Below are 18,765 nucleotides of genomic sequence, written 5' to 3' on the forward strand. Positions count from 1 at the left end.
TGACTTGGCTTATCAGGTCTCCCGCAAATTTTGCCGAATATTCTACAATGAACTTTTTCGTCACCTAACCTTAGATTTTACATATCTAAGAAATATCATTAACACAAATGAAAGCGGAAATGTGGATGTCATCAGCGGGATAAAGAATTCAGAAAATCAATTAAAATCGGTATGAACCATGCACTAACTACCCACACAGACAAAATTATAACTTTGTAACTTGCTGTATGGCCGCGAAACCTGGAAAGTAACCATATCATCCACTAATCGACTACAAATTTTCATCAATCGTTGTTTGAGAAGGATTCTGAAGATATTTTGACCGCATTATACCGGGTGCGTCTCAAAAGTGGCTCACCCCTATAACTTTTTTATTTTTTTAGTTAAAAAACAGATTTGGTATGTTAGTATATGACATAAATTAGGATTGATTGACGTATTCAATTGTTTTCTGTCACTTCCGGTTTCACCGGAAATGACTACAACTTTTCATTTTTAAACGGCACCTCCGGTATTTTTTTACTTTATTCGATAGAAAATGTGACTCTAAATAAAATGACATATCATATGTCAACTTTTGACATATTCGCATATGGTTTATTTGAAATTATAACTTGCGGTTCGTAACGAAAATTTTACTTGAAATACCAAGTTTGTGGTATCAAATTATTCGTAAGAAAATGCTTTTTCCAAATATGCTAATGAGCGACCCTCGTTCCATTTCAAAAAATTGAGATATGATTAAAAATACGATTTGAGCATTTTCTAACTGGCTAGGACAAGACACTAAAACCATTAGACGATCAAATCTATTTTTCCAAGGCTCCTTGATGAAGAATTAGTGTTTTTAACATACCCATGGCACTCTAGGTTGAATTTTAAAATACAATTTTTTATTAAGCGAGAATGTCAAAAGTTGACATATGATATGTCATTCCATTCAGAATGTCATTTTCTATCGCATAAAGTAAAAAAATACCACGGGTGCCATTTAAAAATCAAAAGTTGTAATCATTTCCGGTGAAACAGGAAGTGACCAAAAACAATTGAATACGTCAATCAATCCTAATTTATGTCATATACTAACATACCAAATCTCTTTTTTTATCTGAAAAAATAAAAAAGTTATAGGGATGAGCCACTTTTGAGACGCACTCGGTATAAATTCATAATTAACTTTTTCTTTAGAAAATTAAACAATCATCATTATTTGGAAAATTTTTAAACAACGCTATACAGAATGAGTATTAAATAAGTGCAATTTTTTTTCAGGGCTGGTAGATCTCGATACAAGAAATAAAAATTTTTTCTCTTTACCGTTTTCCAAAATAACCGAGTTATTTTACTTTGAAATTTTCCAAAAAAAATGATTTTTTGCTTAAATTTTCAGAACCACTGGATCTTTTCTGTTTTTTTTTTCTTATAAATTTAATCTACTACGTATGTTGCCATATTATCAAGGAATTATGTTTTTTAACTAAGAAGTAAAAAAAATTCTAAGTTTTCAAAATGTTCCTTTCGCAAAAAATTTTTGCATTTATTTAAGACTCACCCTGTATAGTAAACACTAACAAAGTTAGGACAATTTAAGGATCTACGAGTAGAATGAAAAAAACACATTATTTTTAATATTTTATTGTAATGCTCAAAAGAAATAAAATATTCAACTTTATCATTTACTCACCATGTATAAGAAGTAGGATGTTGAATGTTGGGGAGGAGGTTCACTGTGACCTTACAAATCTATTGTGTGTCTAAGATGCCTATTTCCTATTTTCGATCTATTTCATACAAGAAGTAATAACTTACTCAATCAAACCAGATCAGGATAGTTCATTGTGAAACTTAAGCTGTATTCCGTTGCAAAACAAGACGAACCAGACCGGTAAACTACGGTAAAGAGCGGTTCCTGAAAAACATCGGTTTGATACGGAATGGTTTGGAAAAAATTGGAAACGTCAAATGTTGACGTTTTCTAAATTTCTATACCTCTATTATAAAATTTATCTTTTATGCATTTTTAAGGTACCTATTCTCTGCTTTCACGTTTGCTTCTTCTTTTCAATGGAGTTTAATATTGAGAAGTACTTTATTAATATACTGTTAAACTCGTTAGGTAGCTCAAGTGAAGATTTGCAGGTCCAATATTAAAACAAACCAATAAATAATAAATAAACAAATATACAGGGTTGTTCACCACATACGACACGGAGTATTGTAGCTAAACGATAAGATTTTTACAAATTGTAAGTTTGGGGTTCGTTGAAGGACTATTAGAGCTACAATTTAAAAATATTTTTACAAGATACAGAGTGTCCCAAATGAATAAAAAATATCAAAGTTGTATTTTTTTAAATGGAACACCCTGTATATTATTACATTTTTAGTTTCTACAATTAAAATAAAGGTAAATTTGATTAAGGTTTATTATACTTAAACCTTACCGTTTTTGAAATATTTTCAATTTTGTGAAATTGCAGTAAAAATTTTAAAGCTTCATTTCTCCAAGGATATCAATGTTTTTAATACTAAATATTTAATGAAGTTTATTTATTGATCAGTTATTGTGTTGCAATAATAAAAATAATACTACCTTATACAGAGTGTCTAAAAATTTATTTTAAATAATTATTAGCTTCAAACGGCAATAACTTCTTTAATTTAAACGGAATGCCATGTATATTTTAGGAGAATCAGATGCACAATTAAATTGTCTATCAAATTGTATTATACCATTTTTTACCTATCCCTTCAAGTTTTCGTAGAAAATGCATTTTCTTATAATTTAGACCTCATTTATCAATATATCCATGGAATATTGACATTTTAGATTGTTTTTAAAGCAACAAATGTACAAAATGTACCATTTGTTGTAATATGTACCATAGCCCATATGTACATAATGTACCATAGCCCATTTGTAAGCAAAAAGAAAACTATTTAAATTTATAAAAGAGTATTAAATATAACACCATTATTTCCGCCCATATACTAATTAATTACATACTTAATTGTGTTCGTTAATAAATTATTATAAATAAATGTGGATTTGAGTCAGAAATCAATATAATAATAAGTTATCAAATTAAAGTTGTTATTGTTGTTATAAATAAGCATTTATTAAAAAATGAAATATCATTTTTAAGGTGTTACTTTTTATCACACTGTCTAATGCCCATACAAAATTCAGTTTTTTAGTATTTGGAGCAATTATTATTAATCAACGCAAACAGTCAGTTAATGTAGTTTGAATACTGGAATCATATTAATTGATCCTCTTTAACAAATATTTAAACAGTTTTTTTATTTTTTAATGAAATAAACGAATTATATCGACAATATTAGTATCTGTACTCTTTAAAAATTTGGTACATCTTTAAAAATAATCTAAAATGTCAATAGTCCATGGGTATATTGATAAATAAGTTCGAAATTACAAGAAAATGCATTTTCTACGGAAACTTAAAGAGATAGGTAAAAAATGGTATAATATAATTTGATAGACAATTGAATTGTGCATCTGATTCTAAATATACAGGGTGTTCCATTTAAATTAAACAAGTTATTGCCGTTTGAAGCTAATAATTATTTAAAATAAATTTTTAGACACTCTGTATAAGGTAGTATTATTTTTATTATTGCAACACAATAACTGATCAATAAATAAACTTCATTAAATATTTAGTATTAAAAACATTGATATCCTTGGAGAAATGAAGCTTTAAAATTTTTACTGCAATTTCACAAAATTGAAAATATTTCAAAAACGGTAAGGTTTAAGTATAATAAACCTTAATCAAATTTACCTTTATTTTAATTGTAGAAACTAAAAATGTAATAATATACAGGGTGTTCCATTTAAAAAAATACAACTTTGATATTTTTTACTTATTTGGAACACTCTGTATCTTGTAAAATTATTTTTAAATTGTACCTCTAATAGTCCTTCATCGAACCCAAAACTTACAATTTGTAAAAATCTCATCGTTTAGCTACAATACTCCGTGTCGTATGTGGTGAACAACCCTGTATTTAATATTTATATTTTTATAGCTTACAAAACATTCACGATTACTTGTTGTCTCGTATTTCATGTTTTCTTTAAATGTTCCTGACTTTAAGAGGCAATGGCTGCATGATAAGTTTAAATGGTTCTAAAAAGTAATTCTAAATATAGTCCGTAAACCGAATAACTTTGAACTTGACAGTTCCCGCGGGTTTTTCTAGTGTTAATTTTATTAGGTTAGCAATGCCGTCTCTAATAGAACAGCCTCACAGCGAGATTTATGACGTCACGCTAGTTAGATACTACGGATTAATAAATATGTTGTAGAATACATGGAAAACATAATTATTCCTCGTATTTTTGGTTTGTGTTTTAAAAATGATGTAGTTTACATGAAATATACATAATATACAGTTAATAAATACAATATATATACCTATTTATAGTAATAAATACTTTGGCAGATAAACTATAAACCATACAAATGCAACAAATGTTTTACAATATGGCTGAAATCGTACTCCATAGTCAATGTAGATAGTTTTTGTGTTAAGAATAATAATTTAAAAAAATATGTGGTCATCTTTTGACAAGTTTATATTAGTTTATTAATTGCAGTAAACATTATAATATATAAAAAAAAATTTGTGATTGCAAATAATAATACATCACTATCGATATTGAATGTTTTTTGTTAAATTAGATCGATTTTCAAACCCCAGAATTTAAAATATAATTTACATTTTACCCATTATCTTATGTACCACCTATTCATTATTTGTATATTGTAAAACATTTGCTGCATTTGTATGGTTCATAGTTTATTTGCCAAAGTATTTATTACTATAAATATGTATATATTATATTGTATTTATTAACTGTATATTATGTATATTTCATGTAAACTATATCATTTTTAAAATACAAACCAAAAATACGAGGAATAATTATGTTTTCCATGTATTCTACAACATATTTATTAACTGTAGTATCTAACTAGCGTGACGTCATAAATCTCGCTCCGTGGCTGTTGTATTAGAGACGGCATTGGTCTAATATTTAGAAATGTCAAAAGCTGATAACATTTTACTTTTGTCAATTATGACATTTCGTGTTGATTTTTGCAAGAAGAGGAAGAACTGTCACTTGTTTTATTATTTTCCTTTTCTATTTCACGAAAGTAAAAAGAGTTACCTATCTGATTCGTTCAGGCACTCAATTTAAAGAATATCAGTAACTTTTTTGACAGAGGGACTTTATATTTGCCATGTTGGTAAAAAATAACGGTCAAAATTCAAAGTTATTCATTTTATAGACTATATATTTAGTTAATGAAATTTATTTACCTTCACTGCCTACCTCCATTGCTTTTGGATGTAAATACAAAATATTATTACAACTTTTAGAAATTAAATGAGAATTTCACTCGAACTTCCAATATTTGCTTGATTTCTGTCACATAAATGACATTGATTGACAAACAAAACCAGAAAAACCAGCCTTCTCGCGCTGGCTAGTTTGGTGACAGTTATAACCGAATTTTTCAGGAACCGTGTTCCGTAATAAGAAGACTTTCAAGAAACCGATAGAAATGGAACACAAAACCATAACCAAGGTAAGCAACGGAGTACCTACAAATTGATCTCATATTTTTTAAACAGAAAATATTTGATACGTAACAAAAATTGTTAAATTGGAAATTTAGCACCCCAAAACCCAACCCTGAAAGATATCTCCCTCCTATCCATTCCACTGGGTAATTATTTATACATCGATGCCTCGGACGGGTCCGCGTCCCGAATCCGGAGTATTCTCTACTTTCTGTTTCTATCTCTGTGTCCCTCTTTTGCTGTTCTCTTTTATCTCTATTTCGCCTCTCATTCGTTCTGTATCTTTCTCTCTCACTTTCCACCAGAAAATTGCGACGCTTTACCGGGAAATGGGAACTGGAACACCGGAGGAGTGTTAATTTGGAGTGTTGGGTACAGGAGGATAACGGGATATGGTGTACGAATTCCCGTATTATCTCCTTTCTAAAGTGTTCTAAGTTCTCTCTCTCTCTCTCTGCTTAATCATGATATACAGGGTGGTCCGAATTGAATGCGTGAAACTTCGGCAGGCTTATTTTTCAGATAAAAATAAGTAAAAAAGTTGGTATAAATGTGTGTCCTAAAATGCTTCGTTTCGGAAATTCAGTGTGTAGAAGTTTCATTTTTATATCCGTTTATTGCGAAATAATTTCTGAACTAATATCGATATTGGGGTGAAAATTGGTGTCTGGGAGTATTTTGATATGAGAAATTTGATTTTGGTATCAATATTACTCCAGCTTGTAGAGAGAGCCATCTACATGTTTTAAATTCGATCTCGATTTTAACGACCAGATATTTGGAATCGAAATAATCGATACATGTCATCATTGACATAAATTAAACATGTTGACTGGATAGTTATTAGACTGAAATAATACATTTCAAACGTTTTTGTTTCAAAGATTCGACAGAAACTGTTTTATCATAATTTTTTCAAAGACTAACTGCAACCTAACCAAATCTACTCAAAATGTTTATTTTTTTGTCAATAATGACATGTAGTGATTATTTCCATTCTAAATATCGTGAGAACGGTTGCTCTTAACGATTTTTACCAGGAGACCTTTTTTACGTAAAAAAATGACGGAAATGTATATTTTTACTCAGTAGTTTTTTACAGGTACGAACAAAAAGTTATTACTCTTCAAATGAGTTTAAAAACATGTAAGTGGCGCCTACTACAAGTATGAAATCATATTGACATCAAAATCAAATTCATCCTGTCAAAGAACACCCAGACACTAATTTTTATCCGAATATCGACGTTAGTTCAGAAATTATTACAAAAAAAAACAATATGAAAATGAAACTTCTACATCCTGTATCTCCAAAACTAAGCATTTTAGGACGTATTATACGAACTTTTTTACTTATTGTTATCTGCAGAATATGCTGCCGAAGTTTTCCGAATACAGTGCGGACCACCCTGTATTTCGTCTTTTGCTTATTTTTACAAGTAACTACCTGGAGGCATAATAAAAATATCAGAGAAAATTAGAAATTATTTCGTCCAGTATTAACTTGAAGTAGAATGTTTCGAATAAGAATGCTCCCAGATGACTAACAACGATTTAAAATGTTCTACTTTGCCAAACAAGCTATGCATTTTCATTATTGCCAGTTCAAAAAGTATAGAAATTAGATATAAAATTTTGGAGAATTCAAATTATGCATTCTATTAACAAATGATTTTAAAAATGTGCTTGCTTCTTGTTTTGTCGGTGGAGAATATGTTGTTTAAAGCGCGTTTAAAGGATCTCTTTAATAAAGGTTTGACGCCGGCTACTCATTACGCGGTACTCGCCGAGTCGCTCACCTTATCAAGTAAGAAATAGGCGGATACTTGTTCACTTATAATATTATCGTATATACGATACTAAGGCCGCTATTACACTATAAAATTTCTTTGTCAAAGGTCTTTTGTAAAAGACATTTTAAGAAAAATTTGAAAGTGTTAATATACAATATTTTATAAAATCACACATATTCCTCTGTCAAATTCTTCATAAAATATCTTTGAAATAATATCTGACAAAGAAATTTTATAGTCTTATACTGGCCTTACTGATTTAAATGTAATCAGTTTCTTTGAATATATCATAGTGCAAAAGGAGTACAACATTTCATATATAATTTCTAATGACAAATTTATATATACATTTAATAGCAATGCCAATGGGAAATTATCCAAATAATCGCTTTTGATTCATATTGGATATTTTGACGTATTTGCTAGGAAAAACTTTAAAATTCGACCATATAAATAAATGCCTTTATTGTCAAAAAATTTTACAATTTGTAGACAAAGGTAAAGTACATAAAATACAAACAAAGTAACAAAACAAGTAAACAAACGAAGGAGAATACAAAACAAGTATACAAATTACATTGTCAGTATTATTGCTTAAAATAAACATTTATAAATGTTTACAATGTCAATGAATAAAAAAATAAAAATAGGATTCAAAAATATTTAATAAGTTTATAGTAAATATAGTAATAGCAAATATTAGACCAGTGCTTACAAGATCAAATTCGATTATCAAAATATAAGTCATTTACGGCGTAGAAAGCCTTATCTAATAAATAAGATTTCAATGCTTTGCGAAATGAAGAAAATGATGTTATGGATTTGATTTCAAATGGCAGGTGATTTTATTCCAGTTGTATAATATTGAACTTTTAACTATTTCAGAGAATTGTCTAGAACAAGACCTAAGAATTTTACAGATTTTACGACGTCAATGGTGGTGTTGTTAAGTACAAAAGGCGGCAGCGAGTTTTTATACGACAAAGCTTTAGTTTTAGAAATGTTGAGACTCAGGAGGTTCGAATCGCACCAAGATTTAATGGTGATTAAGTCATTTAAAATAATCCTATGAAGTGCCGTGACGTCCTTGTTGCTCCAAGTGAAGCTAGTGTCGTTCGCAAAAAGACTTATTTTACCACTGATATTTATGTTAGCAATGTCGTTAATAAAAAATAGAAACAAAATAGGGCCTAGTACTGAGTCTTGTGGTACTCCACATTCTATTGGCTTGCTAGAAGACAACGTGGTATCCTCCCTCACCAGTTAACTTCTGTTACTCAGATACAACTTAAACCATTCGAGAGATGTTCCCCTGAACCCATAGTGCTGCAGTTTATTAATTAGGATCGTATGATTTACACAGGCGAACGCCTTAGAAAAATCACAGAAAATTGTTGCTGTTGCATGCCGGTTATTTAGGCTGGAGTAAACTTTATTAAGGAGGGAAAACATAGCGTTTTTTGGACTTGTTGCTCAGAAATCCAAATTGATGTTCAGTAAGTATTTTGTACTTAAACAGAAAAGATACCAGCCTTCTTTTAACCAACCTTTCTATGATCTTAGATAGCGTTGGAAGGAGTGAAATTGGGCGATAGTTAGAAGCTTGATCTTTGTCTCCTCCTTTATGCAGAGGAATGATTATTGCCGTCTTAAGACATTTTAGAAAAATACAAACAATTTCACAACCCTTGTGTTGCTCAATACTATAGTGAGATGTTTCTGAAAGTTTTCTGGTATGTCATCCACTGGGACTTGGAGTGGATGTTTGTGAATTTTCTCTTTGAGGGTGGTCCAAGCTCCCAAGCTGACAATTCTCCCAGTTTCCGTCAATGACCAATCTAATCAACGCCGTATTGGAAGATCTACCGATGACAACGCGCAATGGTGTTAGGTCTAGAATTACCTCTATCGCTGATCGCTGCTTCTGTTTTGAAGTACCATAGAATACGCTCGTAGAACTATTCGGCTTTTGACAGAGCCCGCAAACTCTACTCGAGTTACGAAACAAAGGCCTCCGGCCTAGCCCCGTCCTCGTTTGTCGTCATCATCACACGCCTCTGACTCCTACCGCCCCCCTCCATCCCGCAGCCGCCCCCCCATAGCGTCGCTCTAATTCGTTTTTATCGCGTGTGTGTGTATGGGGCGACGGGCCGCCGCCAGCTCCGGCCGCTCTCCCTAATTGACGCCGTAATTAGAGATCGCATCTGCCGCCTTGCCGCGCCGCCGACGACCGGCAAACGATGTCCCGCACGGCGATGATGGCGTGGCGACATGAGTATAAACGTACTAATCGCAGTACAATAATAACAATGCAGCTAATCGGAACATCCAATAATTGGAACACACCAATTACAACGCTATACAGGGAAGACCAGGCTACTAGTAACATAGCAAGTTGCCGGACGAATTTACGTTTACCCGTTCTGCGTTCGTACTCGAGATTGCCGGCTAGTCGGCTGGTCATGCAGTACGCAGTTGCAGTAGTGCTTTGACGGGTCGGTCGTGACAGACTTACGACGCGAGGAGTGCCGAGTATTTATTATTTTCATTTTAAGTGTTTACCTTCACTTAAGGTAACATTTAAAATGAAAATACTTAAATATTTATTATTTGAGTGTGTTTACAAGCCAAAACTAAAAATAAATAAATTCTCTAAACCCAAAAAAAAACTAAAATATTACTCTGAATAAGAAAAAGTTATAACAAGTGTTCAAAAAGATTTACACTTTGGATTTTACATAACCCCACAAAAAGAAATCATTGGGAGAAAGATCTGGTGATCTAGCGGGCCACAAAATAGTTCCATGTCCACTAATTAAACGGTTGGGAAAAGTATTGTTCAAATATTCTTGAACAATACGGGCATTGTGGGCAGGACAACCACCTCAGCAATTTGATTACTTGAAAACGTGGGATTTTGATCCGCGGTAGCACAAATGAACACTTGCTTTAACTCCTGTTCTTCATTAATCAACACATCAGGCTTTTTGTGTTTTTGTGGGAACACGCACTCATGTGTTTCAAAATTATTAATAACTCTTGATACAGTAGGTAAAGATGGAATTGGCCTGTTTACATAAGTTTGTGGAAAAATTGTTTGTATATTCCGATAAGACCTATTTTGGAAATACCATTTTACAGTTTGAATTTTCTCACGAACTTCGTAAACATCCATTATTTTACTTAAAAAATAAATTTTACACGAGAACTGTCGCGAGAATCTATGTATTCGTTTAGACTATTAAAACACGAATAAATACAAATTCTGAAATATTCTTATCACATATCTACCTATTTTTATTTTATTGCATTTTTTCGCCTGCTTTTTATCCGGCGGACGGGTATACGCTAATTCGTCCGGTTCTGCCTATGTTACTACTACGGTGGTCCGGTCTGTAGAAGGAACGCTTTCTCTATAATCGGAACGTTCCTCTAAAGAAACTAAATGAGACTATGAGAATAGTCAGGCGGCTGTTTAAAAAGTACACCTCTAGAGCCATATTGCAAAAGAAAGACCAGTGAGGGAATATCACGAACTATATATCATCAAATCCCCACGTTCCGATCCAAATAGAGGTGGGCAAAGATTGAACGAGTCTTTTAAAAGATACCACTTAAAATTTGAGCCCTTAATATACATACATACATACTGCCATTACTCGCTGACGAGTATTTGACACGCATCAGAAGATGGTCACGCAAGGCGATTTCTTTCATGAGCTTTTCTGTGACTGAAAAGCCCGATACGTGATGTTATCTGTCTACCGCACTCCAGACATTCAAAAATCTCATTGCTTTGTTACCTCTTCACTCTTTGGTTTTCGCTGTTAACTGACTTTACAATTTTTCTCCATTCCGTTCTATTGTGAGCTGCTTTTTCCCACTCATTCTGCTTGTTAATACCCTTTAAGTTTTCGTGGAAAATATCCTTGTACCTTTTGAGTTGTACACTGTACACCCGGCCTCCTTTTACCGTCTACAAGCTCACCGTAAAGCAGAGATTTTGGTATCCGGTTTTCTTGCATTCTGCATACGTGACCAACCCATCTTAAGCGGGACTTTGTAATCATGACTTCAATACTATCGCAGTTAGCTTTTTCAAGGACCGATACGTTTGAGACATGATGGAACCATTTTATTCTTAAGAGTTGTCTAAGATGTCTCTGTTGCAACTTGTTTAATGCGAATAATTTGAGCCCTTAATATTAATATTAAAAGATTGCCCACATCACGTTTTTCAATTTCCATAAGAATACCAAGGAAAAATTTTGTTCTGCACCTTATGAATTTTATTGTTAGCCTTTCGTGTGTCATAAAAAAGATCCTTTTACTAATTTTTGTAGAGAATTGAACGTTCTACAAAAAAAGGTCTGTTACGATTTTTCCAGAAACCTAATAGTTTAAGAGTTATTTGTGGCCAAAGTTCAATTCATCGCAAATTTTAAGGTTTTTGATGCATTACAGCAAATTTGATGGTTTTATTGGAACAAATCACCCAAAAAATTCATTTTTGTATCTTAAATTTAGTTTCTTTTTTAGCACCAATTGGCTTCGAAATCATAGTTTATCTCGTTTTTGTTTAATCTAAAGATAAAAAAATTTCTTCAGTCATTGAAATACTTACATTAGGAATACATTAACTGACGATTGGTTTTGTATAAATAAAAAAAGCAACTCCTCTTTCAGCTACGTCATTCGTTACTTTTAATGTTTTAAAAAAATCGGCACATTCGATGTGCTGAAACTAAAAAATCGCTCGGTAAATCAATTTTTTAAAATAATTCCAATGAACTTTTTGATACAAAATCACTTCTTTTTGTAAAAATAATTCGTGCTCATTATCGAGTACTTGATATCGCTGATTTATTGTTGTAGAAGCTAGTCGAGAATCAATTTTCTTAATAATTTTTCTTTTTATATCTACGGAAACATTGGAATCAAATAAAGAGATAACAGCTAACTCCTCATTTAGGTACCATCAGTGCTCACTCATATAGTTACAATGACTTATAAAACATTTATAGACTATTGGATGAACAGAAAAACAATTTAACGTGATTTTTGTTTTCATAAAAAAAATGTATAATAAATCTTCAAACTATTCGATTTTTCTTTGGACGACTACCGAAAATGATTAACAATTATTGTATAAAAACTAAATTTAAGATAAACATGATTTTTTTCGGTGATTTGTTCCAATAAAACCATCAAATTTCCTGTAATGCATCAAAAACCTTAAAATTTGCGATGAATTGAAGTTTGGCCTCAAATAAATCTTAAACTATTAGGTTTCTCGAAAAATCATAAGAGAGCTTTTTTGTAGAACGTTCAATTCTCTACAAAAATAAGTAAAAGGATCTTTTTTATGATACATGACAGACTAGCAATAAAATTCATAAGGTGCAGAACAAAATTTTTCCATGGTATTCTTATGGAAAATAGAAAAACGTGATGTGGGCAGTCTTAATATTAATATTAAGGGCTCAAATTTTAAGTGGTATCTTTTTACGTCAAATTGAAACTTTTGAGCCTGTTTACAAAAAAGGTTTTTTATTTTTTTTTTTGAATCACCCTAATACAGACAGTGCAAGACTTTAATAAACATTGCCGCTAAAGTTCTTGAAGAAATTAGAAACTTCGTAAAACCAAACGGGAGAAAATCTAGTACAAGTTTAAGTCCGTATTTCGTACATTAACTGCGGGCGAGACAAGTGCGCTAAATCCCTTTTGCGACGACCCAGACCCAGACCGCCGTAGTCGACTCTCGCTGGGTTGGCCGCTTTACGCTCGATTTCTCCTCACCTCGATATGTACGTGTGTGTGTTGGTGGGTACGTTCCCGGCATTGTTGCCACATCGAAATATAAGTTTCTTTAAAATCTGTATAAATTTTGCAATATTTTTTGATTGAAAATATTTGCACTTGTTTAAGACTCGCCCTGTATATTATTGTTCTATAGCTTAACAGCGCCTCAAGAGCATTCTGGAATTTTACAATCATGACTTGAGTACAAAAACGAAATTTGCAGTATACCGAGCAATTATAATCCCCACTATGTTATAAGGGAGCGAAACCTAGGTGCCGTACCGCCGTGATCATACCATTCACCAGAAGAAGGAAAACAGACAAACTGAAACCGCCCATTCTTCTTGGTGAGACAATTCCGTTTGCGGAGGAAGTTAAGTATGTAGGATTAAACCTGGACAAAAAACTTAGCTGGACCTCTCATCTGGAAAAAACATCAAAAAAGGCTTGCTATACTCTATGGGCATGCCGCCGAATTTGTGGTAGAAACTGGGGATTAAACCCCAAAAATATGTACTGACTATACGTGACGGCCATCAGACCTATTATCACGTATGGTGCAGTTGCCTGGTGGCAGAAAGCCAACCAAACAACGGCAAAGAATAAATTGTCGAAACTACAACGACAAGCATGCTTAGCGGTGACTGGTGCCTTCCATTCCACGCCGTCAAAAGCTATGGAAACTCTACTCGACCTACCTCCTCTTCAAATTCTTTTGGAAAGAGAGGCGAGATGGGCTACATATAGGTTTCTAAATATAGCACGAGGAAGCCAAGGAACAATTATGTTCATACAAAACCGGCTAGTAGAAGAACTACAGTCGGATGAGATTCTGGGAATGATCTCGGATCTTACACCACCAGTCCAACTCTTGACGCGCACCTACAACGTCCTGTTTCCGAATAGGGACGAGTGGGATAAGCCGGGAAACGGTTTACTACATGCGGAAATGTGTTGGTACACGGACGGATCCAAAAACGAAAAAGGATCTGGAGCAGGAATTTACTGCAGCAGTCCAAAGACTGAGATCTAGTACAGTCTTGGAAAACACACCACGATCTTCCAAGCTGAGCTATATGCTATTGAAACCTGTGTGCAACTGCTGGTAGAACAGCAATACACCGGGAAAACAATATGCATATTTTCGGATAGTCAAGTCGCGCTGAAAGCACTTGAAGCAACGAAAAGCACGTCTATGACGATTCTTCAATGTAAGAAACTACTCAATATACTGTGAGATAGGAACAAAGTGTCGCTAATATGGATACCGGGACATGTCGGCCTAGAGGGAAATGAACGTGCTGATTCCCTCGCCAAAATTGGTGAAGGCTCGCCATTCGTGGGCTCAGACCCGACACTTAGCGTTCCTAAAAATCTCGCAAGAGACAGGCTCTGTGAATGGGTTAGGAGTGCGACGTTCCGGGACTGGAATGACAGTCCCGGAATGGAACATGCCAAGAAAATCCTAGCAGGGCCATCCAAACATAGAACAGGAGAATTCCTAAAGGCCGGTAGGAATGGAACGCGTGTGCTCACTGCAGTGTACACGGGCCACTGCTGGCTGAGATCTCACCTACAGAGGACGGGACTGGTGGAAGACGCCGAATGCCGACTCTGTATGGAAGATGAAGAAACAATGAAGCACGTTATGTGTACCTGCCCCGCTGGGAGCAGGACCAGGTTTGAGATGTTTGGCAAACCCATGCTAGACCTATCAGACCTAGGAGACATATCGCCCTCAGATATAACGGCCTATATTAGGAGGCTGGGTCTTGAGGGTGAACTTTGACGCTCTTGTAAATTAGAGCGTGTAGAAACTAAGCCACAATAGGCCCTCGGGGCCTCAGTGGAGGATCCCCCCATTGGACCCACTCTTAGTCAATACAATACAATACCGCCGACACATGAACGCTTTAAACAAGTTGCAATAGAGACACCTTAGACAAGTCTTAAAAATGAAATAGTTCCACCATGTCTCAAACGTATCGGTCCTAGCTAAGCTAGCTGCGAGAGCGTTGAAGTCATTATTACAAAATTCCGCTTAAGATGGGGTGGTCACGTATGCAACATCAAGAAAACCGCCTATCAAAATATCTGCTTTACGGTGAGCTTGTAGACGGTAAGAGGAAACCGGGTGGACAACTCAAAACAATGATATTCTCCACGAAAACTTAAAGGGGATTAACATGCAGAATGAGTGGACAGAAGCAGCGCCTAATAGAATGCAATGGAGAAGAATTGTAAACTCAATTAACAGTGACAAACAAAAAGTAAAGAGGCCAAAAGTTTCGGAAGATTGGCCGAATCGCCGGTTCCGGAGTGCGGAAGAGAGATGACATCACGTATTGGGCTTTTCAGTCACAGAAAAGTTCATGAAAGAAAACGCCTTGCGTAACCATCTCCTGATGCGAGTCAAATATTTATCAGCGAGTAATGGCAGTATATCTATGTATATGTTCTATAGCAGAATTTAGAAGATTTAACAATAGATTTTCAAAAATTGCCTTCTCTTAAAAAATAGTATTATATGCACTTAGAAAGAATATATATACAACATATGGACCAAGAGAAGAAAACCTCACTAAAAACTTAAATCCTACGATGGCGGGACCAGGTCAAAGAGATGCGTGGCTAGATAGAGGACTAGCTATTACTGGCCTCAACCTTGGGGCATCAGGGGGCACCCCATTGTATTTACCCTGTACTTCTGCATGCGGGGCTCTGTAGAAGTGGACCGACTATCCCTAGCGACTCGTGGGAACACTATGAAATCTAGTATTAAAAACACCACCGGTGAAGCTGTGGAGAAGCCTCCTAGCGACATTGGGAACATTACAAATGAAAGTTCCAAGGGACCAAATACACAGGAAACTACAAGAGGGGTGGCTGACACTTGCTTGGGATCATCCTTCACAAGTGGCACGCAAGCTACCACCTTCTCCAGCAAGGGTCGAGAGCCTATCTCTAGACCCAATAAGCGACATAAGCTACCGTTTCGTCTACGCGGCCTGAGTCAACCAGGCGGGCTAGACGATCCTCTGAGAGTAGGTCTTAGTGGAGCAGAAGCACGGAGATACCTCCGACTGCTCCACGAAGAACTTGCTTCAGAGGAAGCAAAAGCGAAAACACTCCTCCGAAAAGGGGAGAGTAAAGAAACCAAGAAACAACCTGACTCATCTCAGGGGCAGAGAGAGAAAAAAGCCAGGATGGAAAGCCGTCCAACACCGGGAGGCAATATCACCAGCTTTGCCGCTATTGCTGGACAAGTGAAAATGGCGGTACTGCCAAAGGATTTCCCAGAGGTTGCTGTGACCACCGACAAGCAAACGTCTCTAGAAGAGGCTATACTGGACGAAGTAGTGGTGATCGGATCGCAACACAACGATCTACAAAATGTGGGTCAGCTGCGTTTTGTGGGGATACACTTTCGGGTGGGCATGATCCTCATAGATTGTGTATCTCAAGCATCGGCGAATTGGTTGGTGGAAATCGCACCTAAGCTTAAAAATTGGCCGGAACTGGTTGCAGTGAAGGGAGAAAACATCCCTAAAGGGGTGGCCATAACGGTCTTTCTGCCAAGGAGCAAGGGGAAAACACCACCTACCTGCTGAGCCTTATCCAAGATCAGAACTTCAATGTAAAGACATCGAGTTGGCGAGTTATCAACTCGAGGGAGGAGGGTCATGGTCAGGTCCTCATAATCAGAATTGACCTCAAATCCAAGGATATGCAATAAAGAAAGAGGGACATATCCTCTATTATAAATACGGGACAACACCGGTATCAGGTCTAAGGAGAGACCAAGTTAAAGAGGTGGAGAAAATGGAGACAGATCCTCCAGCCTCCACCTCACGGGTTCCTCAGGCGGAGGCAAGCCCCTCGACTAAGAGCGGCACGGAGGGCCAAACCGTAGAAGGTTGTGTACTTCCAACCGTGGAAGGGTGTGTACCCTCGGAGGAAGAACTGTTGTCAGAGAAGAATGGGAAATACCCTGTCCCCTGTACAACAGGGGTATGATGGGTTATAGATTGTGTGATGACTCAAGGAAGGGGAGCATAATACATCTTTAAGGTCGCAGTGATTAACCCCCCTCTTACTCATTCTACATTCTCTACAAAAGTAACAATATCTGAGTTCAGCGCAGAAGATTAGTGGATAAACAAACACTTAAGTTAAGTATCTATCTTCGTTATTGAAGAACTATCAAGGAAAGTAACGTGAAGAGGCCAATGTGGGAGTGTATGATAGAGGCAGAGGGATCAGGTGTCCTTGAAAGCTTTCTGGAATCAATCAGATTCCCTGAGTTTATTGAAACAAATTAGGCATTCTTTTGGCTAAACTTCTTTGGCTTACTGAGTAGATTGCTTTTAGGATTGATTAAAAAACGTCAGAACTTGGTTTTCCCTTTTTACGGGAGGATTATTGAGAGCAGCAGCCAGTAAAGTTCGAAACGCTTTGCTTATCGCCAACATCTGGAACGGATAGGCACACTCAAGGTGCGTATTCTTTATCCGAACGAACGAACGAACGAACGAACGAATGTTCGCTAGTGGTATGGACGGGGACCGTACGTTAGAACCGCACGAGAAGACCGGACCATAGACCGTAAGCATTTCTTGGCGAACGCCTTTGATGTACCGACTCGAAACGGATGGTCGAGCGAACGAACGAACGAACGGCCGCATGCGTTCGGTCCCCGTCTAAATATACCGCACTTTCATTCGTTCGTTCATTCGGATAATGAATACGCACCTTCAGAAGAAGAAGCCCAGTCGCGCAACACCGCGGGCTCTTTCAGCGCTACCGTCGTCGCCGATCCGCGGCCGCTTTTTTTTTGTCGGTCCTCATCAACGACGGCGCGACGGCACCGGGACAAGCGGCGGCCGCTGTGACGGGCCGGGGACCGGCCCGTCCTATACCCAACAACGGTTCCGGGTGTTGCGGCCGATGTTGCCACTCCCGCCTAGGGTTGGGTAAGTGTAATATGCGAAAAATGATGTGCTATTGTCATCTATGGAAGTTAAACAACGGGGGTATTCACTCGCATATATGCCGAGTATTTGTTTACTTAGGAGTAACACTTTAGGAGTAAACGGACATTCGATTTCAAGCTCTTGATTCAATCACACAGTTTTATTTTTTCTTATGTAAAAGTGTGACAACCAAACATTTCTGGAGCGAAAAAAAACTCTTTAGCGTTAGATTGATTATAATGCTGTCATAGCCAACTAAGCGACTAACTGAACGTAAAATCCGCAGGAAAATCGTGATAAAAGATATAAAATTGGCAATTTTATATCTTTCAAAAGACAGGCAGATTTCAAAAAACTACTAATTGTAATGGACAATCTTACACAAACATACCCTTACTTTTAATTATAAATAATATAAAATTATAAAACTCGCCGATTTGGTTTTGGAAAAATGTTAAAAAAATTGTACCTACTTTTTAACAACATTCAACTTCATAAAAGTCTTATTTTTGAAGACCCTGTATTGTACTTATATGCAAGCGTCATTTTTGACACAAAAGTATTAATATATCAGCGGAA

General features: G+C 35.7%; 1 protein-coding gene across 1 annotated transcript in view; it reads right to left on the reverse strand.

Annotated features, from left to right (window-relative positions):
* LOC115881560 overlaps positions 1 to 18,765 on the reverse strand; it is a 75,220-nt gene that overhangs the window by 28,770 nt on the left and 27,685 nt on the right. The window lies entirely within an intron of this gene.

Source organism: Sitophilus oryzae, unplaced genomic scaffold (assembly GCF_002938485.1).
Source record: "Sitophilus oryzae breed Bouriz unplaced genomic scaffold, Soryzae_2.0 scaffold_1111_pilon_pilon, whole genome shotgun sequence".
Taxonomy (NCBI): Eukaryota; Metazoa; Arthropoda; class Insecta; order Coleoptera; family Curculionidae; genus Sitophilus; species Sitophilus oryzae.